At 40.2% G+C, this 27,224-nt stretch overlaps 1 protein-coding gene and 1 pseudogene across 7 annotated transcripts in view; one reads left to right on the forward strand and one right to left on the reverse strand.

The window, feature by feature from the left end:
* The window catches only part of Dlg2 (discs large MAGUK scaffold protein 2), a 1,899,378-nt gene that overhangs the window by 75,770 nt on the left and 1,796,384 nt on the right, over positions 1–27,224 (forward strand). The window lies entirely within an intron of this gene.
* Positions 2,107–27,224, reverse strand: part of LOC127192343 (protein farnesyltransferase subunit beta-like) — a 54,582-nt pseudogene continuing 29,464 nt past the window's right edge.

Consider the following 27,224-nt stretch of genomic DNA (forward strand, 5'->3'; position numbering starts at 1 on the left):
ACGAGAAGGCATATATATTCATTTCTCTTTGCTGACCAAGCTCCCTCAGGTTCCTACTTTCTTTACTCCCCCAAAGTAATGGATTCTAACTGGGATTGTGAGATGAGACAAACCCTTAAGATGTGTTATCACAGCCACAGGAATGGAACTAGGACAGATAGTATAGCAGGAGTGGAGTGGCAGTATATCAGTACATTTCTAAATTATACCTGGAAGTATTTTTAGGCAGCTTTTTAAATCATCCAGTTTTAATTTGATATATATTTAATATTTTATACTGTCACATAATGTTTCTCAGCTACTCTGCTCCAACCTCCTGGCTATTAGTTAGTTATTCTTGGTTGTTTATTTCTTTAGAATGGCTGATATTGTGACTTTTAAATTTGGAGTAACTATTCAGAACAACAACTTGGTTTTGGATCTTATATATTAATAATAAAATCCGTTTCTTCATATTATTTGCCATTGATCTGCTTATGGTACTTTAGTTCCAGTTGCTGAAAAACGTGTTTATCCTTTTGGTGTAATGTTTTAGGGAACTTAGCATATTTTAATTTTCCCTTAGACTATATATCACATCACAGCATCTCCAACCTACCCTTCAACTATGGTGAACATATACCCAATTCCATTTATTTGTCACGAAAAAAACTATAAAATTTATTTATGTTTATTTCTTTTCTGAACCTATCTAAATGGAATCTGAGACATTAAGAAGTAAAATAAACAATTTAAATATAGATAGAATTTCAATATAAAGAAAGTAGGAGTAGATATGGGTTGGAATTATCCTACCCAGGACTACCTGATTTGAGTATGAAAGTTTATATTGTAGTTTGTCTTGCACCGCACAATGTATGCCAATGTGTGCATGTGAAAATGTTACTCTCATTATTTCAAGGAAGTAATACATAGCCCAGTACAGCAGATTGGGGATTACAGTCAGCAAATGGCTGGTGGTTTAGGGAAGAGCCTCAAGCTGTGTCTCCAAGCTAATGTCTGCCTGCTCACATGAAGGCTGGGAAAGTGCCACAGCTTGCTGGGACTGTTGCAGAGGAGAGATGACTAAATTCAGCATCCTGCTGACTTTCAAAGGACTGGTATAGAGTCAGTGCTTGCCCTACTACCCAAGTGACTGTCCTCACAATGGCCAGCTTACTTGGCACTTGATTCTATTTCAGTGAGCCAGGGGTGGGCGAGACAGAATAAATCCTGAGTTCTCAGCTAAGGAGAAAGCCTTAGTAGTGTTAGTACTCAGGATGAGAAAACAGAACACTGTCTTGGGGTGGATGGATGGTGGAGAGCAAGAAGAAACAGAAGAGTCTGGGCCGCAGCGCTGCAGGAGAAGCACCTCTCGCTCCTGGTACAGATTGTGAGAGGCAGACACGGGACACTGGGGGAAGATGCTTCTTCTGGCCCAGAGTGGACCTAGAGGCTGATTTTCCACTCATAATTGGTTACCTGGCTTTAAGTCATCATACCTAGGACAAAACAAGTCTTGCTTGCACCAGACATGGCCTTTCGCGAGATGTGTGGCTCAGTTCTCCCATCTCAGAGAAGGACTCGACCTAGGACCTTGCCCCTCCATTCCCAGCCACTGCCCTTTGCAGATGACTGGAGTGAAGCACACAACCTGAAGCGTGTCCTGCTGAGCCCAGTACACTTTTCAGGGACCACAGCCCTCCCCTGGTACAGAGACATTTATGTCCCTGAGAGGGTGCCACCTCCTGACTGAATGGTGGTGTGTAGTGGGCATCACAGCAGGGACTGGAATGCTGGGATACTCAGACACCCTTCATTTCAGCATGGCTGACCATGCTGCCGGGCGCCCAGGAGGGGCTGTGCCATCCCAGCATGCACTGCTCTTTGACCCCCGCCGCCTACGTTCAGACTTTTCATTTGACAGGTTTCAAAATAATTTTAAAAATCATGCCACTGTGTATTCAAAGCCCAGGGCTGATGGCTTTATTTTGTTTGAGAAGGGAGGACAAAGAGAACCACAGCTCCACAGCAGACAAGGCTCACATAGCATGGAATGTGCTGTATACCCAGACAGAGACACCCTTGTTTTTTGGGAGAGCTGGGTGAGCAGAGCCATGAGGTCCTTTAGTTGGTGGCAGGATCTGGGGCCACCTCATCTCTACACTCCTTGAAATCTGCGTCTGGCTTCTGCAGTGTGTAGTGGCCTGGTTCAGTGTTGTACTTGGGGTGAGTGGGTTGCAGTGTTTCCAGGCACACCTACGACTGTATTGTGCACTGCAGAAATGTTGGATGATGGGTGCACTGCTCAGGCAGCAGCAAGTCTGGTAGAAGTTACGTGATGCACCAGGTTTGTCCAGCACACAAACAGCCCCGCTCCCTTAGAATTGGCAGCACATTAGGATATCCTCCTGCAGGGCTTGCTGAGGGGCCATCCAGTGGCTCATGCTGAGGACAGCGTCACCTTGAGTGTGCAGCACTTGGCGCAGCATGAGCAGGAGCCCTGGCTGCCAGGAAGAGTAGTAGCCATCTCCCAGCTTGTTGTAGTAGCGCTGAAATCCCCCTTCAGATTACATCTGATGCCCTGTCACCCATTGTAACAAGCTATTCAGGTCCAAAGAGTTTTTCTTCTTGAGGGTTACCAGCAAAATCAAGCTACAAAAGGTGTAGCCACCATGGGCTTCTATTTCCTGGCACCCTGCCAATGCTGCCTCCTCAGTTATGGCTCCTTGCTATCCATTCATCAGTGTCCTCAAGGAGGTGGCTTCTCCTATCCACCTCATCTCCAAAGTGCGGGAGAAAAGAGCCACCTGGTTGCTCTAGAAGCACAAATACTGAAGAAGCTTCTTCTTTTAATATTTTTGTATTTATTCTTCTCTCATATATTGCATCCTGACCACAGTTTCCCTTCCCTCCTTCTCTCCTAGCACCCACTACCTCCATCCACTCCTCTTCCATTTCTGTTCAAAAAAGGGCAGGCCTCCCATGGACATCAACCAAACATGCCATATCAAGTTGCAGTAAGTCTAGGCACTGCCTCTTGTAGTAAGGCTGGATGGGGCAATCCAGTATAAAGAAAAGGGTCCCAAAAGTAAGCAAAAGTGGAGACTGCCCCTGTTCCCACTATTAGGAGCCCCTTAAGAAGATGCAAAGATTGGGAGAATGGAGAAATAGAGGGATCCAAAGGGTCCTAGAAACCTACAAGAAGAACATTATGATGGGCAGATCTGGGCCCAGAGGTCCTGCTCAAACTATGGCACCAACCAAGGACAACATGTGCAGTAAACTTCAAACTCCTACCCAGATCTAGCCAATGGACAGGACATTCTCCACCGCTGAGTGGAGAGTGGGGACTGACTTTCACACGGACTCTGGTGCCTCTTATTTGACCACGTCCTCTGGATGGGGAGGCCTGGTGGCTACCAAGAAGAGACTTGATACCCTATGAGCATATAGAGGGGGAGGAAGTCCCCCTCAGGAACAGTCATAAGGGAGGGAGTAATGGGAGGATACAAGGGATGGGATAACAATTGAGATGTAATATGAGTAAACTAATAAAATATATTAAAAAAAAAGATGCAAAGACACAGTCAAACATTAGATGGTGCTCTGGAATCTGTGGAAGATGGGGGAGAAAGGATTGCAGGAGTCAGAGGGGTCAAGGACATCACAAGAAAACCCACAGAATCAACTAACTTGGGTTCAAAGGGGCTCACATTGACTGAACAGACAACTGGGGAGCCTGCAAAGGTCTGACTATGCCTCTGCACATATGTTACAGTAGTGTAGCCTGGTCTCCTTGCTGAGGAAGCTTATACTGAAGTCCTGACGAGCGCTTCTCTCTGTTTATGATGTTGCAGGCTTCCTCCATGCCAGTGATGTACCCAGTCACTGACATCTGTGGGTGCAAGGTACTGGCCGTGGCCTTCAAAGCCACCTTCTGGACTTTGTCACAGTTCCAGAAACTGACACACAAGGTTCAGAGGGTTAGTTTACTCTTGTCATGGCAGAGACATGGTGTGAGCCTGCTGGCATTCATACTGGAACAATAGCTGTGAGTTACAGTCTCTTTATAAAAAAGCATAAATACCTGTATCATCAGTGGCACTGATGATCTCAAATTATTGCTTGTGGTGAGGACACTTAAAATCTATTTTCAAGAATTCACCACCTTTCTATTAACTATAGTCACCCTATTGAACAACAGATCTTTTGAACCGATTTCTCCTACTAGCTCAAATTTTGTACTTTCCTAATCCAGTCTTGATAGACAGCCTGGTTCACATGGCTGTTCCTGGCTGGGTCAGGAAGTGGGCTTGGAGGGCCAGTTGCTGGCTACTAGCCTAGAGGCCAGAGCTGTGGGTATCTGCAGCTCAGTTCTTTGTCTTTTCTCTAAACTCTCCTCATTGTTTTTCCTGGAGCCCAGGGTGGAGTGGGTGTGGGCAGAGTAGGGGTGGGGTAGGAGGATGTGTGGCTTCCTGTTCCTTTCAGGTGTCTGGTGATTTCTGTGTTACACCCGAGTACTATAACCTTCCCGCTTGTTCCCTTACCTGTTGTCAAATAGTATTTTGTTTGTGGAAGGATTTTTTAAAGCTGATATTTCTGTGTCATTTATCTTTGCCCATGCCCCAGTAGTACTTTTCTTCTTGTTTTATTTGTTGATGGGGGTCTACTGATATAAACACCATTTTTGGAGAAACACAGTATCCGTAGATGCCAAATACAAGCACCAGCCTTCCCAGAATATAATTAAGAACTTGACAAGCAGGAAAACTGAAGTTTGTGAGACTTCACAGAGGAACAAAGTGAGTTTGAAATACCTTGTGTAAGTGACTTGCAAAGCTGTCCCATACAACCTGAACAAATCTGATATCACTTAACGCTGTGCAGTTCTGTTTGGCCCATTTTGTAGTGTGTGTGTGTATGTAATTTTACAATATACAAAGGCTAGTTTAAGTAGCATTTAAACTTGACATTTAGTTTTTATTCTTATGTACGGTGAAAAAATAACTTCCAAGACTCTGGAATAGCTTCTCTGTGTTTAGCCATCATGACCACTTATAGTTGTCTCCTAATTAACTCGTGTGTGTGATCTGGAGAATGGCACCTATTCCCCTGGGCCCAATTAAGAATTTATATTGGTAAATGCTTTAGTGGCAAAACTGTTAATATTTGGGAATTATATGTTTATTGATTTGAAAGCAGCTAAGTGTGTCATTATGCAGTCATTACACATGTAAATCCATAAACAAGATATGCTTTATTTAGCATATTTTAAGCCACATTTAAATGTTTATTATACTGCATTTATTCTTTTTCAATTTGCCTCTTATGGCTCACTATTAGGAGATTCCTACTTGTGGACCCACATAGCTGCTGCTCACAGACTTGCCCCTTACTCTCAGCATTAGAGCATGCTCTACATTCTATGTCCACTTGTTGACAGATGTGTAGGATGCGTCCACAGTGGTTTTTCCTGTATTGTGACCAGTCTGGCCTCAAACTCAACCTTTTTCTTACTCAGACTCCGTAATCCTAAGATACCTTACTGAAACACTTTTGACAGTTTCTCTATATTAAACACAAAATTGTGGAATAACTGGATTGTGGTATCTGTCTTCAGGTTTACTAGGCTAGGTGTACTTTAAAATATGCCACTTTCCACTCCCAGGGTGATGGAGGAGAGATTGTTTTGTGTCTTCTCCTTGATACATGTGGTTAACATTATCAGACTTAAAATAATTGTCCACTAGATGGGTGCAATGTGATGAATTGTGCTGCTCTCTTCCTCTAATGTTAAAGTCTTTTTTTCTTAACATTTTATTTAACTTTAATTTATGTGCGTTGGTGTTACAGACAGTTGTGAGCTGCTATGTGGGTGCTGGGAATTGAACCTGGGTCCTTTGGAAGAGCAAGCAGTGCTATTAACCACTGAGCCATCTCTCCAGTCCCTAATGTTAAAGTCTTAAGCTAAGTATCTCAGAAAGTGAAGGCATTTGGAGTCATGACTCCTCCTGCTTTCAGACCACGCTGGAGAGTGGACCCAAGGCTTTATGCATGCCTGGTAAGTGAAGCAAGCACCTCTCAGCTGCAGTCTCAGTCTTGAAGAGATTCTATTTATTTATTTATTTATTTATTTTTCTTTTTTTTCCTTTATTTATTCTTGTTACATCTCAATGTTTATCCCATCCCTTGTATCCTTCCATTCCTCCCTCACCCCCCCCCCATTTTCCCATTATTCCCCTCCCCTATGACTGTTCCTGAGGGGGATTACCTCCCCCTGTATATTCTCATAGGGTATCAAGTCTCTTCTTGGCAACCTGCTGTCCTTCCTCTGAGTGCCACCAGGTCTCCCCCTGCAGGGAACATGGTCAAATGTGAGGCACCAGAGTACATGAGAAAGTCATATCACACTCTCCACTCAACTGTGGAGAATGTTCTGTCCATTGGCTAGATCTGGGAAGGGGTTTAAAGTTTACCTCCTGTATTGTCCTTGGCTGGTGCCTTAGTTTGAGTGGGACCCCTGGGCCCAAATCTGCCTATCATATTGTTCTACTTGTAGGTTTCAAGGACCCTCTGGATCCTTTTATTTTGCTATTCTCTCATGCGTCTCTCATTTAGAGTCCCAATAGGATGCCCTCCCCTTTGTCCCAGTTTCCTGGTAAGTGAAGGCTTTCGTGGGACATGCCCCTTGGGCTAGTATGCAGATAAAAGTGAGTATATACCATTTGAGTCTTTCTGCTTCTGGGTTAACTCACTCATTATGATCATTTCTAGCTCAATCCACTTGTCCACAAATTTCGGGAATTCCTTGTTTTTAATAGCAGAGTAGTATTCCATAGTGTATATGTACCACAGTTTCCTTATCCATTCTTCTACTGAGGGACACTTAGGCTGTTTCCATGTTCTGGCTATTACGAATAAGGCTGCTATGAACATGGTTGAGCAAATGTTCTTGTTGTGTGCTGGAGCATCTTCTGGGTATATTCCAAGGAGTGGAATAGCTGGGTCTTGAGGAAGCCCTGTTCCCATTTTTCTGAGATAGCACCAGATAGATTTCCAAAGTGGCTGTACTAGTTTGCATTCCCACCAGCAATGAAGGAGTGTTCCTCTCTCCCCACATCCTTGCCAGCATGTGGTGTCGCTTGAATTTTTGATCTTAGCCATTCTGATGGGTGTAAGATGGAATCTCAGAGTTGTTTTGATTTGCATTTCCCTGATGACTAAGGAGGTTGAGCATTTCTTTAAGTGTTTCTCAGCCATTTGATATTCCTCTGTGTAGAATTCTCTGTTTAGTTCCAAGCCCCATTTCTCAATTGGGTTATTCGGTTTGGTGGTGTTTAGCTTCTTGAGTTCTTTATATATTTTGGATATTAGACCTTTGTCAGATGTAGGGTTGGTGAAGATTTTTTTCCCAGTCTGTAGGCTGTCGCTTTGTTCTCTTGACCGTGTCTCCTGCCTTACAGAAGCTTCTCAGCCTCATGAGGGAAGAGATTTTATTTAAACATTTATTTTTATTATTTTAAAGTGTGTGTACCTGTGTGTTCATGTGTGTGTGTGTGTGTGTGTATGTGTGTGCATGTGTGTGTGTGTGTGTGTGTGTGTGTGTATGTGTGTGTGTCTGGGTGTTAGTTTGTGCATGAGTGCAGGTGTCTGTGAAGTCCAGGAGGTGATGCCTGAGTCACATGACTAGAATTATAGGTCATTGTGAGCTGTCCAGTGTAGCTGCTGGGAACTAAACTTAGGTTCTTTACAAGTGTAGTCTAACCTCTTGCCATGTCTGAATCATCTCTCCGGCCCTTAATTTTATTTCTATTATTACATACATTTCAAGAAAGGGGAGGTTTCTTATGACACTTTCAGGCATGCCTGCCATTTACTGTGTCATATTTGGTCCTTCATGTTCTCTCATCGCCTTCTACAAACTGCTTACCGTCATCTTCTTTCTCATATCCTTTAGTTTTTCCAGCTTTAGTTTTTTAAAACCTAGACTCCACAGATGAGAGAAAACAAACAATATTTGTCTCTCCTGAGACTGGCTTATTTTGTGTAGTATGCTGGTCTCCAATTCCATCTATTTTCCTGAAAATGATGTAATTTTGTTCTTTTTCTATTTTTTTCTTAAGTTTTAAAACATTTTTCTAGTTTTTACTTTATGTTCATTCATAAGAATTATGTATTTTCTTTAAATAGTTTGTTTTAGCTGCTGCTTAGACTGAATATTTAGGTCTCCTCCAAATCTGTGTGTTGAAACATTATCCCCAGTGGGATGTCATGTGGAGGCCCCTGGGTAATTGGATAACAGGGTAAAGCTCATTTGCTTGAAATCTCAGAAAGCTTTCTCCTTCTGTCACATTAGAACGGTGAAAAGATGGCGGCCGATGAACCAGGAAGTAGGGTTCATCAAACACCAAGTCTGTTGATCTTATCTTGCATGTCACCGCCTCCCAAAACTGTGGGAAATAAATGTTGACTATCTGTCAGCCACTCAATCTACTGGGGCTCGTTAGAGCAGCCCCAGAGACTAGATGGATGTGTAACTTAAGTAGTCTTTATACTGCATGTTCTACCGGAAGCAAAGGACAAACTCTGGCTGTGCTGCTTGATTTATTTAAAATTATGGATTTTGAGGCAGAAAACTAAGCCTCCTGTAGCTAGCCTAATCATTCTTTCTCTTAATTATATATGATGCCTATATTTTGTTTATAGAACATTTTTTCTATTCAAAATGATACTGCTTTTGCTAAAATCTTTAAAATTTGGAAATTTGTACATGTGTATAAAAGAACTGGTACTAGAACCATGAGACAGTATACCTGACACAAAGGTAAGATCTTTAAAAAGGTAATGAAGAAATCATGAGGATTGTTTGTACTCTAGTATGATAGGTGCCTTTATACGCGAACTTGATTATTGGTCATATAGGCTATTATTTATCACTTATCATGTATATTATACTTTAGACAACATGTAAAGTGTTGTCAGGGGCAGAGCAAACATCATGCCAAGCCTGACCCACTTACACATTGCAATAATTTTAAACAACCATCCTAGGAAGTATTGACTATTTTTCTTCATTTTACAGATGTGCAAACTCTAGTTTAGCAAAGTGGAATATTTTGAGAATACAACCTGTAAACTGTGAAATTTAGATTTGACATTAGGTCTTTAAATATACATTAAAGATATAGTACAGTTTAATAGTTAAGGAAATTTAATAGTTGAGGACTATAACATGGAGTAGGTTTATATATAGTCACTGTATGACTGGATAGACTGTGTCGTGCCACAGACACCACTGAGAAGACTGTCAGGTGAGAGTTTGCAGCAGAAACAAGAAAGGTGCCATTGAATTGCCTTGAGAACAATATGTTTCCCAGCAGTCCACCCAATGTCTCCAGAGCAGAGAAACCCTTTAAATAGCTCTCAATGCAGGATAACAACCCTGTGCACAAAAGAAATAATGCAAGTAAGTTGGTTAGTTCTGGGCAGCTTTGGACAAAATTTCTGTTGTTCTCATGATGTAACGTGCTAAGGCTTATTGAGATGGCTTGAAATACTCACCACATTACCCTCATTTAACACTTAGTGCCACATAAACTCTGACTCTGAGCTCTTCTCCTGACATAGAAGTCACTTTTGGAAAATGGTGACTTAGGTAGAGGCTGTTAGCTCTGGTTATCTAAGAGGAGGGGTATTGCCAAATGGATACAATTACACACTGGCCTACTTCTGTGTGCATGTGTGTGTGCATGTGTGTGTGTGTGTGTGTGTGTGTCTCAGCAAATCAAAGTGATTGTCTCCCAAGATTATATGTAATTTTATATATAGCATCAACTCTGACCAATAAAATGCATCAGGGGCAGAAATTAGGTTAACGTAGTAGAAAAATAAATGCTTCCAGCACTTGTTGTCCAATATCTGTTCTTTTCTTCTACACATTAGTGGAATTTATTATTTTATTTTATTTTTTAAATTTTCAGCTGCATTTCTTGATTATTTTCTTTTGGTTTATGGTGTGTGTGTGTGTGTGTGTGTGTGTGTGTGTGTGTGTGTGTGTGTGTGTGTGTCCTTGAAAGATCCTCTGCTTCAAGTCATACATTCTATTTTACTTTTCTTTATTCTTTTCTCATATTGCATTCTGACAGCAACATTTCTTTTCTCCACTCCTCTCAGTCCCTCCCTGCACCTCCCATCTCTCCCAGATCCACTGCTTCTCCGTTTTCCTTCAGAAAAGAGCAGGTCTCAAAATGACATACAAGATGCAATAAGACACATCAAGGCTGGACAAGACAACCCAGGAGGAAAGAAAGGGTCCTAAGAGCAGACAAAGAAGCCAGAGGCACCCTCACTCCCACTGTTAGGACTCCCATAACAACCACAACATATATGCAGAGGATCTAGCGCAAACCCACGCAGACTGCATGATTGTTGCTTCAGTCTCTGTGAGCCTCTACAAGCCCTGCTTAGTTGATTCTGTGGGCCCTGTTCTCCTGGTGTTCTTGACCCTTCTGGTTCTTTCTATAGTCCTTCCTTACCCTGTTCCTTGGGGTTGCCCAAGGTCTGCCTAATGTTTGAGTATTGAGTCTCTGCATCTGCTCCCATCAGCTACAAGAGGAAGCCTCTCTGATGATGATTGGCATAGGCACCCATCTATGAGTATAGCAGAATATCATTAGGAATCATTTCATTGACCTTTTTTAAAGGTGGGGCAGTTCTACTGGTTACACACTAGGTCTCTAGGCCACTCAGCTTTCTGTTCCTGGCCATCCAGGCAGTGTCAGGCATGGACTTCTTCCTGTGGAGTGAGCCTCAATTAGACCAGTCATTGGTTGGCCGCTCCCACAAGCTCTGAGCCACCATTGCTCCAGCACATCTTGCAAGTAGGACAGGTTGTGGGTCAAAGGTTTTTGTGGTTAGTTTGGTGTTTCAATACCACCACTTGGTGCCTTGCCTGGTTACAAAAGATGGCTGGACCAGGCTCTGTATACTCCAGTCTAGGAGTCTTGCTAGGGTTACCCTCATAGGTTTCAGAAAATTTCCACTGCACTAGGTTTCTTCATTGTTCCCCAAGTGCCCTCCAATTCCAGTTATCTCTCCACATTCTCTCCCTCCATCTGTTTCTTCCCACCTGATCCTTCCTGTTCCCATCCCCACTGGCCCCCATTTCACCTGCATAATCTATTCCATTTCCTCTTCCCAGGGAGATCAATGTGTCCCACCTAGAGCCTTCCTTGTTTCTTAGTCTCTTTGGGCCTATGGCCTGTAGCATGATTATCCTTTACTTAGCAGATAATATCCACTTATAAGTGCCTACATGTCATGTTTGTCTTTCTAGGGCTCAGTTAACTCACACAAGATGATTTTTCCTAGTCCTTTCCATTTGCCTGAAATTTTTATGATGTAATTTTTTAAAAATTTTATGAATTTATTCATATTACATCTCGATTGTTAGCCCTTCCCCTGTTTCCTCCCATTCTTCCCTCCCTCCCACTTCCCCCCTTCTCCCCTCCCCTATGTCTGTGATTGAGGGAGACCTCCTCCCCCTATATATGCTCTTAGAATATCGAGTCTCTTCTTGGTAACTTGCTATCCTTCCTCTGTGTGCCACCAGGCCTCCCCATCCAGGGGACGTGGTCAGAAAAGGGGCACCAGAGTTCGTGTGAGAGTCAGATCTCACTCTCCACTCAATGGTGGAGAATATCATGTTCGTCGGCTAGGTCCTGGTAGGGGTTCGAAGCTTACTGCCTATATTCTCCTTGGCTGGTGCCTTAGTTTGAGGAGGACCCCAGGACCTAGATCTGCCTGTTATAAAGTTCTTATTGTAGGTTTCCAGGACCCTATGGGTCCTACTATTTCCCCATTCTTCCATGCTACTCTCGACTAGAGTCTCAATAGGATGTCCTCTCCTCTGACCCACTTTCTTGGTAAGTAAAGTTTTTCATGGTACGTATCCCTTGGACTAGTGTTTTGATATAAGTGAGTATATACCGTTTGTCTCTTTTTGCTTCTGGGTGAACTCACTCATTATGATAATTTCTAGATCAATCTATTTGTCCACAAATTTCGGGAATTCCTTGTTTTTAAAAGCTGAGTAGTATTCCATAGTGTAAATGTACCACAGTTTCTTAGTCCATTCTTCTACTGAGGGACACTTAGGCTGTTTCCATGTTCTGGCTATTATGTATAAAGCAGCTATGAACATGGTTGAGCATATGTCTCTGTTGTGTGGTAGGGCATTTTCTGGGAATATTCCAAGGAGTGGGATAGCTGGGTCTTAAGGAAGCCCTATTCCCATTTTTCTGAGAAAGCGCCAGACAGCTTTCTAAAGTGGCTATACTAGTTTGCATTCCCACCAGCAATGAAGGAGTGTTCATCTTTCTCCACATCCTCGCCAACATGTGGTGTCATTGAGTGTAAGATGGAATCTCAGTGTCATTTTGATTTGCATTTCTCTGATGACTAATGAGGACGAGCATTTCTTTAAGTGTTTCTCGGCCATTTGATATTCCTCTATTGAGAATTCTCTGTTAAGTTCCAAGCCCCATTTCACAATTGGGTTGTTTGGTTTTGTGGTGCTTAATTTCTTGAGTTCTTTATATATTTTGATTATTAAACCTTTGTCAGATGAAGGGTTGGTGAAGATCTTTTTCCAGTCTGTAGGCTGTCGCTTTGTTCTACTGACAGTGTCTCCTGCCTTACAGAAGCTTCTCAGCCTCATGAAGTCCCATTTATTAATTGTTGACATTAAGGCCTGGGCTGTTGGTGTACTGTTTAGGAAGCTGTTTCCTGTGCCTATGTGTCCCAGACTCTTCCCCACTTTTTCCTCTAACTGAATTAATGTCTCTGGTTTTAAGTTGAGGTCTTTAATCCACTTGGACCTGAGTTTTGTGCATGGTGACAAATAAGGGTCTAATTGCATTTTTCTACATGTAGACATCCAGTTAGACCAGCACCATTTGTTGAAGATGCTATTATTTTTCCATTGACTAGATTTGGCTTCTTTGTCAAAAATCAAGTGAGGAAATGTGTGTGGATTCATCTCTGGGTCTTCAGTTTGATTCCATTGATCCACCAGCCTATTGCTTTGCCAGTACCATGCTGTTTTAATTACTGTTGGTCTGTAGTACAGCTTGAGATCAGGTATGGAGATTCCGCCGGAGGATCTTTTATTGTATAGGATTGTTTTTGCTATTCTGGGTTTTTTATTTCTCCATATAAATTTGAGAATTGATCTTTCAATATCTTCAAAATATTTTGTAGTTATTTTGATAGGGATTGCGTTGAATCTGTATATTGCTTTTGGTAAGATGGCCATTTTTACTATGTTGATTCTCCCGATCCACGAACAAGGTAAATCCCTCCATCTTCTGATGTCATCTTCAATCTCTTTCTTCAGAGGTTTGAAGTTTTTTCGAATAAGTCCTTCACTTGCTTGGTTAGAGTTACTCCTAGATATTTTATATTGTTTGTGGCTATCGTGAACGGAGTAGTTTTCCTAATTTATTCCTCTGCTTGTTTGTCATTTGTATACAGGAAAGCTACTGACTTTTTTGAGTTTATTTTGTATTCTGCCAATTTGCTGAAGGTGTTTATCAGCTGTAGGAGTTCTCTGGTGGAATTTTGGGGATCACTTATATACACTATCATATGATGTAATTTTTAAACAGCTGAGTAGTCCTCCATTTTTTAAATGTGTCACATTTTCTTTATCTATTCTTCAGTAGAGGGACATCTAGGTTGTTTCCAGCTCCTGGCTATTATGAATAAGGTTGCTATGAACATAGCTGAGCAATTGGTCTTGTATGGTGGAGCGTCTTTTGGGTACATGCTCCAGAGTAGTATATCTGGGTCTTAACATAGATGGATTCCCGGTTTTCTGAGGAAGTGCTGTATTGATTTCCATAGTGGTTGTACAAGTTTACACTCCCACCAACAATGGAGGAGTGTTCCATTTGTTCCAGATCCTCAACAACACGAATTATCTCTTGTGTTGTAGGTCTTAGCCATTCTGTCAGAGTTGTTCTGATTTGCATTTCTCTCATGGCTAAGGATGTTCAACATTTTTGAGTGCTGCATCCTGGCCATTTGAGATTCCTCTGTTGAGAATTTTGTTTAGATCTGTACCCCATTTTTTTGGTTTCGTTTTTTGAGACAGGGTTTCTCTGTGCAGCCTTGGCTGTCCTGGACTTGCTTTGTAGACCAGGCTGACCTCGAACTCATAGTAATCTGCCTGCCTCTGCCTCCTGAGTGCTAGGATTAAAGGTGTGCACCATCACACCAGGCTCTGTACCCTACTTTTAATTGGATTATTTAGTTTGTTGATGTCTAGTTTCTTGAGTTCTTTATATATTTTGGATGTCACCCCTCTGTTGGATGTTGGGTTGGTAAAGATCTTTTCCATTCTGTATGCTTCTGTTTTGTCCTATTGGTTTCCTTTGCATTACAGAAGCTATTCAGTTTTATAAGGACCCTTTATTAACTGTTGATCTTAGAGTCTGAGTTATCAGTGTTCTATTTGGGAGGCTGTCTCCTATGCCAATGTGTTCAAGGCTATTCCCTACTTTCTCTTCTATCGGTTCAGTGTGTCAGTCTTTGATTTTTCTGGAATTGAGTTTTGTGCAGAGTGATAAATATGAATATATTTGCATTTTCTACATGCAGATATCTAGCTAGACCAGCACCAGTCATTGGAGAGTCCTTTTTCCCCCATTGTGTATTTCTGGCCATTAAAAAGAAAACACCAGTTGTTCATAGGTATGTATATTTATGTCTGGGTCTTCAGTTGGATTCCACTGATCAATGTATCTCTTTTTATGCCAATGCCATGTGGTTTTTGTTACTATAATTCTACAGTACATCTTGAAATCAAGAGTAGTGATACATCTGGATGTTCTCTTCTTGATCAGTATTGTTTTAGCTGTCCTGAATCTTTTGTTTTCTATATAAAATTAACTATTGTCATTTCAAGAATTTTGTTGGAATTTTGATAGGAATTGTGTTGAATCTGTAGGTTGCGTTTGGTATAGCAATTGGAAATTGGAAAGAAGAAGTCAAAGTATGATTATTTGCAGATCATATGATAGCATATATAAGCAACACCAAAAATTCTACCAAAGAACTCCTACAGCTGATAAAAACTCTCATCAAACTGACTGTATACAAGACTGACCTTACAAAATCAGCAACCTTCTTTTACACAAATGACAAGTGGACTGAAAGAGAAATCAAGGAAACAGCACCTTTACAATAGCCACAAACAATATAAAGTATCTTGGGGTCATATTACCCAAGCAAATGAGAGGTCTGTATTATAAGAACTTCAAATCTCTGAAGAAAGAAATTAAACAAGATACCAGAAGATTGAAAGATGTCTCATGCTTACAACCTGTAGAATTAATATACTCTTAATGTTAAGAGGTTTGCTTTTCATACTCAGGTCTTAAGTCTGCATGGAGTGTGCATGCTTGAGATATTAGTGTGACTTTATCATTTTTTCAAAGATAACAATTACCTAGAAGCATACAGGCATTCTTTCATTTTCATATTTATAAAGCATATGGATCATTATTTATCATTATATAGATTAGCTTCTGTTGTTTTGTGTATATTATTATACTGTCATCTAGAAGCCATACTGTGGCCCATTGTAGGTAGTTTTTTTTTTTTCACTTGTACTTTAAAAAATTTATTTAGCGACTTTACAGACTGATCCCAGCTCCCTTCTTTTCCAAGTGCCACCCTCACTGCCCCCCCTCCCTCCTCTCTTTCTTTTCAGAAAAGAGAAGGCCTCTAAGGGATACCAACCTACCTTGACACTTCAAATTGCAGAAGGAGTAAACACATCCCCTCCCACTGAGGCTAGACAAGACAGCCCAGCTAGGGAAAAGAGATCCAAAGGCAGGCAACAGAGAGCCCCTGCTCCCGTTGTTAGGGACCCCACATGATGACCAAGCAGCCCATGCAAGCTCTTTGGTTGGTGGTTCTGTCTCTGTGAGCCCCTGTGGGCCCAGGTTAGCTTACTCTATAGGTTTTCTTGTGGTATTCTTGACCCTTCTGGTTCCCTCAATCTTCCTCCCACTCTTCCATAAGACTTCCCTATTGTTTGGCTGTGGGCCCTTGATGAAGCCTCTCAGAAGAATTATGCTAAGCTTCTGTCTGCAGTCATAGCAGCTGGCTCTCTCCCATGGTGTGGGTGTCAAATTGGGCAAGTTGTTGTTTTGCCACCCTTTTAATCTCTGCTCCATCTTTATCCCTACACTTCTTGTAGGAGAGACAACTTTTGGATTGGAGGTTTTATGTGGGGGGTTTAGTATACCCCTCCTTCTACTGGAAGTCCTATCTGTATACATGAGGTGGTGACTTCAGGCTCTATATCCCCTGCTGCTACAAGTCTCGGCTAGGGCTACCCCCATAGACTTGTGGGAGGCTCTCCTGTCTCAGAGATGCCACTCACCGATTTCTGTTTTGTCCTCCCTCTCTTACCCCTTGCCCTTTCCACTTCCTCTCCCACCCAGTTCCCTCCTTCCATCTACTTCAGATACCTATTTTATTTCCCCTTGTGAGTGAGGTTCAAGTATCCTCCCGTGGGCCCCCTTGGCTTCTCTGCATCTGTGAATTGTAGCATGGTTATCCTGTACTTTATACCTAATACCCACTTATGAGTGCGTACATACCATGCATATCTTTCTGAGTCTGGGTTACCTTACTCAGGATGATCTTTTCTAGTTCCATCCATTTGCCCGCAAATTGATGATGTCTTTGTTTTTAATAGCTGAGTAATATTCCACGGTGTAAGTGTACTACTTTTTTTTTTTAATCCCTTCTTTGGTCAAGGAACACCTAGGTTGTTTCCAGTTTTTGGCTATTATGAATAAAGCTGCTATGAACATAGTCAAATATGCATGGAATGTGTGTGTGTGTGTGTGTGTGTGTGTGTGTGTGTGTGTGTGTGTGTGTGTATGTGTAATGTGAGTGCCGTGGTGTACATGTGGAGATCAGAGGACAATTTGTAGGAGTCTCCACTTCTATCATGTGAGTCCTTGGGATTCATCAGGCATGGCAACAAGTGCCTCTACCTGGGAAGCCATCTCATTTGTCCCTCTTTTATCTTTCTTTTTACATTTAAGTACTACTACTTTTTGAGATTGTTCTCCTTTTTTTGTTTTATTTTTTTATTAATTTATTCATATTATATCTCAATGGTTATCCTATCCCTTGTATCCTCCCATTCCTCCCTCCCTCCCATTTCCCCCTTACTCCCTTCCTCTATGACTATGACTGAGGGGAGACTTCCTCCCCCTGTAAATGCTCATAGGGTATCAAGTCTCTTCTTGGTAGCCTGCTATCCTTCCTCTGAGTGCCACCAGGTCTCCCCATGCAGGGGACGTGGTCAAATATGGGGCACCAGAGTTCATGTGAAAGTCAGACCCCATTCTCCACTCAACTGTGGAGAATGTCCTGTCCATTGGCTAGATCTGGGTAGGGGTTTGAAATTTACTGCATGTATTGTCCTTGGCTGGTGCCTTAGTTTGAGTAGGACCCCTGGGCCCAGATCTGCCTATCATAATGTTCTTCTTGTAGGTTTCTAGGACCCTCTGGATTCTTCTACTTTGCCATTCTCCCATGTTTTTCTCATCTAGAGTCCCAATAGGTTGTCCTCCCCTCTGTCCCAGTTTCCTGGTAAGTGAAAGCTTTCGTGGGACATGCCCCTTGGGCTAGTTAGTATGCAGATATAAGTGAGTATATACCATTTGAGTCTTTCTGCTTCTAGGTTAACTCACTCATTATGATCATTTCTAGCTCAATCCATTTATCCACAAATTTCGGGAATTCCTTGTTTTTAATAGCTGAGTAGTATTCCATAGTGTATATATACCACAGTTTCCTTATCCATTCTTCTACTGAGGGACACTTAGGCTGTTTCCATGTTCTGTCTATTATGAATAAGGCTGCTATGAACATGGTTAAGCAAATGTTCTTGTTGTGTGCTGGAGCATCTTCTGGGTATATTCCAAGGAGTGGAGTAGCTGGGTCTTGAGGAAGCCCTAGTCCCAGTTTTCTGAGATAGCACCAGATAGATTTCCAAAGTGGCTGTACTAGTTTGCATTCCCACCGGCAATGAAGGAGTGTACCTCTCTCCCCACATCCTCACCAGCATGTGGTGTCGCTTGAATTTTTGATCTTAGCCATTCTGATGGGTGTAAGGTGGAATCTCAGAGTTGTTTTGATTTGCATTTCCCTGATGACTAAGGAGGTTGAGCATTTCTTTAAGTGTTTCTCAGCCATTTGATATTCCTCTGTGTAGAATTCTCTGTTTAGTTCCAAACCCCATTTCTCAATTGGGTTATTTGGTTTGGTGGTGTTTAATTTCTTGAGTTCTTTATATATTTTGGATATAAGACCTTTGTCAGATGTAGGGTTGGTGAAGATCTTTTCTCAGTCTGTAGGCTGTCTATTTGTTCTCTTGACAGTATCTCCTGCCTTACAGAAGCTTCTCAGTCTCCTGAGGTCCCATTTATTAATTGTTGGCTTAAGGCCTGGGCTGTTGGTGTTTTGTTCAGGAAGTTGTCTCCTGTGCCAGTGTGTTCTAGGCTCTTCCTTACTTTTTCTTCTAAGTGACTTAGTGTCTCTGGTTTTATGTTGAGGTCTTTGATCCACTTGGACTGGAGTTTTGTGCATGGTGACAAATATGGGTCCAAATGCATTTTTTTTTACATGTAAACATCCAGTTAGACCAGCACCATTTGTTGAAGATGCTATCCTTTTTCTATTGAATAGATTTGGCTTCTTTGTCAAAAATCAAGTGACCATATGTGTGTGGATTCATATCTGGGTCTTCGATTCGATTCCACTGATCATCCAGCCTGTTGCTGTGTCAGTGAGGTTGTTCTCCTTTACAAGTTGCTGTCAATTTCCTCTTTATTTTATGTGTCTCCTATTTCTCATGGTGGATTATTGTGTCAATAATTGTATTTTGAACACAATTAGAATTCATTTTCATTAGAAAAACATGCTTCTAAGGGAGAATAATAAAAAAAATATAATAAAAATAAAACATAAGAAGACAAAACAAAAACTAACACATCAGAATTGGACAAAACAAAAACAGAAGGAAAAGAACCCAAGAGAAAGCAAAAGAAACAGAAACCTGCTTGTTCACACACTCAGGAGTCCCATAAAAACACTGAACTGGAAGCTATAATCTATACTTAAAGGATATGTAGGCTAAAATAAGAGAAAGGAAAACTAAGTAAAAAAAAATAAGATTAAAAAAAATTATAAAAAGCCCTGACATGACATTGTGAGACAGGAACCTGTTGAGTTTGTTTTCTGTTGGCATCTACTGCTGGCATGCAGCCTACCCAGAGGAGTAGTTTGTTCCACAGTGAGACTCCCTTGGAGGAAACTAAATTTTTACTTGCAAGTGGTTATCAGTTGGAGATTGCTTCCATCTTAGGGATGGGGGCATGTGTGCACTGCTCCTTTCAGCTCTAGGGCCCCATCTCTCATAGACTTGTGCAGGACCCGTGCATGCTGCCTCAGTCTCTGTGAGTTCATATGGGCTTCAGTCCTGCTGTAGTTAGAAGGCTTTATGTTCTTGGTGTCCTCCATTACATTTGGCTCTTCCAGTCTTTCTGCCTCCTCTTCCCTAGGGTTCCTGTAGCCTTGAGGCAAGAGGTTTGATGGCCCAACCCACCGTTTGGTAACTATCTATTCTATTTCCCTTTCCTAGAGAGATTTCTCTCTCTCCCATAGTCACTTAATCTATACCTAAAGTCTGTGGTTTTATAGATTGTAGCTTGGTTATCACTGACATAACAGCTAATATCTACATATAAGTAACTACATGGCATGTTTGTCTTTCTGGGTCTGGGTTACCACACTCAGGGGTAGTTTGTTTGTTTGTTTGTTTTATAGTTCCATCCATTTACCTGTGAATTTAATGACTTTATTTTTTAAACAGTTGAGTAATACTATAATACATTGTGTAGATGTACCACATTTTCTTTACACATTCTTTTGTTGATGGGCATCTAGGTTGTTTCCAATTTATGGCTATTATGAATACAGCAGTGATAAATGTGGTTGAGAAAGTGTCTAGGTGGTAGAATGAAGCATTCTGTTTGTACTCTCACTACCAATGAATGAGTTTTCCCCACAATTCCCATTCTCATTAGCATAACCTGTTACTTATTTTATTGATCTTGGCTATTCTGATTGGTTGTATGATGAAATCTCAAAGTAGTTTTGATTTACATTTCCCTGATGACTAAGGATTTTGGACATTAAAAAAATATTTCTCAGCCATTTGAGTTCCCTCATTTGAAAATTCTGTTTAGTTCAGTGCCCCATTTTTAAATTGGATTATTTGTTTTCCTGTTCCTTTTTTTAAAATCTTCATTTATTTCAGATATTAACCCTCAATCAGAGATGGGGTTGGTAAACATTTCTCATTAAAAAAAATTCCCAATCTGTAGGCTTTTTAGTACTTGGGAGTCAGAGACAGGCAGAGCTTGGTTAGTTTGTTGCTGGCCTGATCAGTGAAATGAGTTTCAAGACAGCCAGAATTACATCGAGAGACCTTGTCTCAAAAAAAAAAAAAAAAATCTGTGAAGAATTATATTGGAATTTTATGGGGATTGCCTTAAATTTGTAGATTGTGGCCATTTTTACTATACCAATCCTACTGAAACATGAAAATGGGAGATCTTTCCATTTTCTGATATGGGTTTGGGTATCCTGTACATTCATTTTCATTCAATTCTATGAAATCTTTTATTTTTTTTCTTAGTTTATGTCTTGGCCCATTTTTCATTCAGCAGTGAGTTGTTGAGTCTTCATGAGTTTGTATGCTTTATGTTGTTGATGACATCTAGCTTTAATCTGTGGTGGTCTGATAGAGTAAAGATGGTAATTTAATTTTCTTTTATCTGTTGAGACTTGCTTTTGAGGATGTGTTCAGTTTTAGAGAAAATTCTATTAAAAAATGGTCTGTAGGGTCCCAGGAAATGCCTGCTAGAGTTGAGGGCTAAAATAAAGCAATGAATGGAGCGAAGAAATTTGTGTGTGTGTGTGTGTGTGTGTGTGTGTGTGTGTGTGTGTGTGTGTGTGCGCGCGTGCTTGCGAGATCTGGGTGGTCTGAGGGAAGGAGGTGAAGGGAGGCTGCAGAGATGGTCCGCTAAGGAGCTAGGGGCAAAACTGGGGGCCTGAATTTTGAAGAAAGGGAAAATCTTCAGACAGCCTGTTTGCTTACCTGGCCTGTGGGTTCCCAGGGAGTCCCAGCTGGAGTTAAAGGCTCAAATAAACCAATGAATTCGGGGAAGGATGTTAGGAGGGGAAGATCTGTGTGACCACCGAAGGTGGGGGTGTGTCACGGGTGGTTTGTTGGAGAGCTAGTGGAGAGACTAGGGCACTGGATTTGGAGGAGAGGAGAGACAAGTGAACCAGTGAAGGAAAGCTGATATGCTGTCTGTGTTTAGATACTTACTTATTGATAACTTAAAACTGTTTTCAAATATTATCTTGAATGTTAACATTTTGACATAAACAAATTCACTGCATTTCCCTGTCCAACTCTTTCTCCTTTCTGGTATGTTACAACAGAAGCTGTGCTTTGGGGAGGAATCTTGCAATTATGGATCTGGCTGTTTAAATAGAATTGCTCAAACAGCTGCTGATCCTTCCTCCTGGGAGGAAACAGAAACAAATTCCTCTAATGTAAACAAGGAGAAGAAAGAGATGAAGTGTATGTCCTTATATAAGCAGGTGTTTCTAGGAGGAAGATCACACAAATATCTTTTAGTTTACAATGCCTGGAAATTTTGTTTCTTCCCACTGTGAAATGTCTGCTCAGGTAGAAACATTGATTTCTCACTATTTTTTTAAAAACTTGAGTCATGTGTTTACCTTTCAAGCCTCATCTTCTGAAAGTTTCTAGCAAAAATTTCTCAGAAATCCCTAACAGTGTAGAGTGTGATCCTTAATTATAGAAGAATTTTAATCCAGCAACATGGCTACTCTGGCAAGGGGTTACATCCAAAGACCTAGGTCTGTATGATCTGGCTAGAATACAAACACACCCTTAGTACACACCTTTAATGCCTCTGCCTGGAATACGGACTTGCTTTTGGTACACACCTTTAATTCCAAACAATGAACAGACAAAGTGATGAATTAGTCAGAGATAGAGTATGCCCAACTCTCATGAGAACAGATAGGAAGAAGAGGCCACTTAAGAGTAATGCAGGAGAGAGAGGAGACAGAGAGAGAGAGAGAGAGAGAGAGAGAGAGAGAGAGAGAGAGAGAGAGAGAGAGAGAGAGAGAGAGAGACAGACAGAGACAGAGAGAGAGACAGAGAGAGAGACAGAGAGAGAGAGAGAGAGAGAGAGAGAGAGAGAGAGAGAGAGAGTTGCAGTTGGTGCAGTTCAGCTTTGTGCAGTCAAGTACAGTTCAGTTTAGTTCATGCTCAGAGGCAGTTTTCCCAAGCAGAGAAATTCAGTGAAAAGTCAAGAGATACCAGTTTGAATCAGTTAGCCTGTAGATAAGTTTTGAGACAGAACAGCTGAGCTAAACCAGCCAGCCAGAGTTCAGAACGAACTAGAAAAGGTGAGCTTATTCAGCAGTAAGTCTCAGAGGCTGAAAACTCTCTAGATTTAGGTTAGCAAATGGAGGCTGGAAGCTGAAGCCTTCAAGGTCCATGCTTGTAGAAGATGAGAGTGTTTGGAGGCTAGAAACTTCCGGGCCTAGGCCTAGGGATAGATAAAAATGGTCTGGGCTCAGCCCAAGCCAAGTATGTCTCTCATGTCATCCTCTCTTCTGGGGAATGAAAAACAAATATTTAGACTTAACTCTTGGTAAAAGCTTCAATATGATTCTTCCCTTTTTCTATGCCATGGTATGGTAGCTTAGTGTAGAAGAATCATCTTCTATATAAGGCTGGAGAGATGGCTCTGCAGATTAAGGTGTCAGTCCCCAAGCCTGATAACCTGATCCTTGGGACTCATATGGTAGCAGGAGACAACTGACTCCTACAACCTCCACACATGCACCATCTCCCCATTGTGGATGTACTCAAATGAAAATAAGATTCAATACAATTTAAAAATCAACCAAGAATTTTCTCCTCTAACAGGTTTCCATTTGTGTCTTTCAAGTGCCTTAAGAGGGTAAGAGTTATTGCCCTCTTTTTTTTTTCATATTAAATGATTAGATTGAAGAAATTTCTGTATAAAAAATACAAAGAAATTAATTTATTTTCCAGATTAACTTCTTATTAATGCTACTTCTCCTACATTGCATTCTTGTGATTTGGCTTGCTTTTGTTTTCCTAGAGCTTTAAAGTATCATTAGTTACTTATTTGAGATGATTTGAGATTTCTCAATGTTTGCACTTAGACTGTGAATTTCCATTTTTATGGTTGCTTTAATTTTATCCCATAGATTTTTGGTATATTGTGTTTTATTTTTTTTTCAATTTTAGGATTGTTTTTATTTCCTTCTTTGTTTCCTCAAGGACCTATTTATTATTTAATAATGTGTTGTTTAATTTACATGAGTTTGTATATGTCCTGAAGTTTCTTTTACTGTTGATTTGAACCCCTATTTCATTGTGATCAGATAGAATGCAAGGGATTATTTCAATTTTCTTATATTCGTTAGACTTTCTTTGTGTTCTAAAATGTCATTTTTGAGAAAGTTCTATAGGCAGCTGAGAAAAATGTCTGACTTCATTGTTTGGATGGAATTTTCTGTAGAGGGCTGTTAAGCCCATTGATATATGATATTATTTAATTAAGATGCACACACACACACACACACACACACACACACACACACACACACATATGGAAAGGGTTTTGAAATCATCTACTACTCTTGTACCAAGGAGATGATCTTTGATTTTTACCTCTAGTAGTACTTGTTTTATGAACTTGGATATACTTGTTTGCAACATGTATGTTAATTTTATTTTTAAATTTTATTTTGGTTGCATGTCTATGTACCATGTGCATGCAGTGCCCACAGAGACCAGGAGAGGGTGTTAATGCCCTGCAACTGGAGTTTCAGATGGTTGTGAGCTGCCATGTGGGTCCTAAAGTTAAACCCTGGTTCTCTGGAGAAGTGGTTATTGCTCTTAACTGCTAGGGCTATCTTGCTAGCCCTTGGGGCAAATAATGTTTTCCCTGAATCAGTATAAAGTGACTTCTTTATCTTTTCTCACTAATTTTAGTTTGAAATCTCTTTTGTCCATTATTAGGATAGTGTCAGCTGCTTCTCTATTTGCTTGGAATACCTTTTCCCACCCTTTCACGTAAGTTAGTGTTGTTGTTGTTTTTATGGTGAGGTGTATTTCTTAGAAGCAACAAGTAGACTGTGGTTTTTGCATCCAATCTACTAGTCTGTGTCTTTTGATTGGGGAATTGAGTCCATTAATATTCAGAGTTATTATTGAAAATAGTTTATTGATTCCTGCCATTTTGATTGTGTAGTGTGTTCCTCCTCTCTTGCTTACTATCATTCTGGAATGGTTTGCTCTTCCCTGTGACCTGCTTTATGGTGGGTATATCTTCTGTAGAGATGGCTTAGTGGTCAACTTTCTTTTAGTCTATTTTTATTGTAGAAAATTTTAATCCTCCAATTATAATAGATATATTTGCTGGGCACAATACTTTTGATTGACAATTGTTATATATACATACATACATATGAAGGAATGACTTGATGTTTCTCTCTTGCTGGTTTCAATATAATTTTTTTGGATTACATAATTAGTGTTTTAATAATAATATGACCAGACTGAGGTTCTTTTTTGGTCTCACTTATTTGATATCCTAAGTATACGCTGTATCTGGATTGGCATCTTTTTTCTTAAGTCTGTGAAATTTATTGTTATGATTCTTTTGAAATTGTTTTCTATGCATTTATAATTAGAATATTTTTCTAGGTGTATAACCATTAAATTGATCTTTTCAGAGGGTCCTGTATATTTTAGAATTTTCTGACTTTATTATTATTATTATTATTATTATTATTATTATTATTATTATTATTATTATTATGTTTTTTAAACAGTTGGATTAGATTGTTCTAGTTTCTCCACATTGTTTTCAAGCTCATATATTCTGTCCTCTCTTCATACATTCTAGTGATAAGTATTTCAAAATAATTTTTTATTTCCAACATTTTAGTTTGGTTTCTCTTCAGTGGTTGTATCTTTTTGTTGAAATTTTCTTTCATATTATCCATAGTCTTTCTCAGTTCATTCAGCTGTTTGTTTCTGTCTTTGAATATTTAAAAATCACTATTTTGTGCTCTGTGACTGGAATTTTATCTCATTCTCTATCAATAGATGCAATTGCTATGGTAATAATACTTTCTGAAGGAGTCATATTGTCTTGTTTGTTCATGTTTCTTTTTTAAAATATTTTTTAGTTTTTACACATACATTTATAATATTACACATGTATAGAATAAAATACCTATAGGAAGAAGAACTATGACATAATCAGGAATTATATAAATGATAGATTCTTAGTGTTTTGGCTATTTGTATTGGACAGTCTTGAAGAAGATATCTTCCCTATCTTGGCGCATCTAAAATTCAGAAAGTAAATCAATCTCCATCACATCTTATCATTATCAAGTTAAAACATCTATCTAGACCTAAAAACATTTTAACCTCTAAACAACTAAGCTTCATTGTAAAACTAAGCTACCTGGTCTTCAACTCCATCAGAGACTTGAGAAGGAATAAACTTGATTACCTGAGTATGCCGGGAGTGCAGGTTAATAGCTTTCCAAATGAGAAGATGACAGAGACAGTTTTCTACCTGAATAGTCACCCAAAACTCTCTATTATGTTGGAGCATCTTCTTCAGCCTTCTGGCCCAATATATCTGACAGACATATTTGTGAAGCAGGAACTGTTGAGGACTTGCTTACCCTATTTTGGCAGAGTTTGGCCGTCGACTCTGCCTGCATCCAAGCGTGCCCTTTTTAGACAGAATTCTGTCTGTGGTAGAATGAGGATATTTTTGCCAGTGGCTAGTTTGCCACATTTGAAGCTGTCTCCATATGGGGTTCCTTTGATGCTCATCATCCTCTTTGAGGTAGGTTGGGTGTTGCTAGGAGTTAACCTGTCTCATTGTTAGTGAATCTTTAAAGTAATAAAAACACTTTTAAGTTCTATATTCTGCACATCTCTGAGGTTTTTGAAGATGCTCATGTTTCTTAGGATGCAGTATTGGTATTTATACAATTAGTGTTGTTTCTTTGCTTGGCTTAACTATTATAAGCTATATTCTTTCAGTTGAAGTATTTTCTTTTCTTTTTTTGGGGAACAAATATAAACTTTTTTCATGACATAATTAAACATTATCGACTGATCAAATTAATTACTGTGTGGTGCTAAAAGCCTTCCTTCACTCATACTGTAAGCACTTAGTGGGATTGCAGCAAACAGTGTCCTGGGCATATACAAAGAACTGCCTATGAATTCTGCCTTCTTTTGGTTTGCAGCATCTTGAATTAGAAAGCCACAGGAAACAAATCAAATGGTGTAACCAGCACTCATATAATCATGAATGCCTGGAAATATTTTCCATCTTTCATGTGGTGAGAAAATTTCGTGGGGACAAGTGCACGTTTGGCTAAGTGGAGAAGTGCACATTTGCAATAAGAGGCAGACGTCACACCAGAAGATAAAACACAGGTAGAGAGTTTTTCAGGTGAGTGACGTGGTAAACTGAGAGACTTGTGGTATGGGGAAGAGCCACCTGAACCCCACTCCCCTTCACTAAGGTCTTAGTTGCTACTTTGCTGACAATAACATTACAGATCAATACAATTAGGTGCAGCAGCACAGCTAACCAAGGTTTTATTTGTTTTTAGAGGCAAGAAGTTGTAAAATCTGTACAAAGATCAGGGAACTAAAGTTCTCAGCAAGACAGTAGCAGCCACTCCATGCCCAGGGCTGCTAGACTCTGCAGCCATGGCGTATCTTTGGTAGAAATAATGCTTCCTATAAACTTTATAAGTACCAACAGTGAAGTTTAAAAATTTTTAAATTTCTTAAACATTTTATCTTTATTATGCCCCACTTTTTATTTAAAATGTTAAAAAGCTTATGATGTTTATTTTATGTGTGCAGGTCTTTGCCTGCATGTGTGTCTATGTATTATTACCTGTGTGCAGTACTTAAGGGGCAGAAGAGGACATTGGATCTTCTGTAATTGGAGTTAAAG

Source organism: Acomys russatus, chromosome 7 (assembly GCF_903995435.1).
Source record: "Acomys russatus chromosome 7, mAcoRus1.1, whole genome shotgun sequence".
Taxonomy (NCBI): domain Eukaryota; kingdom Metazoa; phylum Chordata; class Mammalia; order Rodentia; family Muridae; genus Acomys; species Acomys russatus.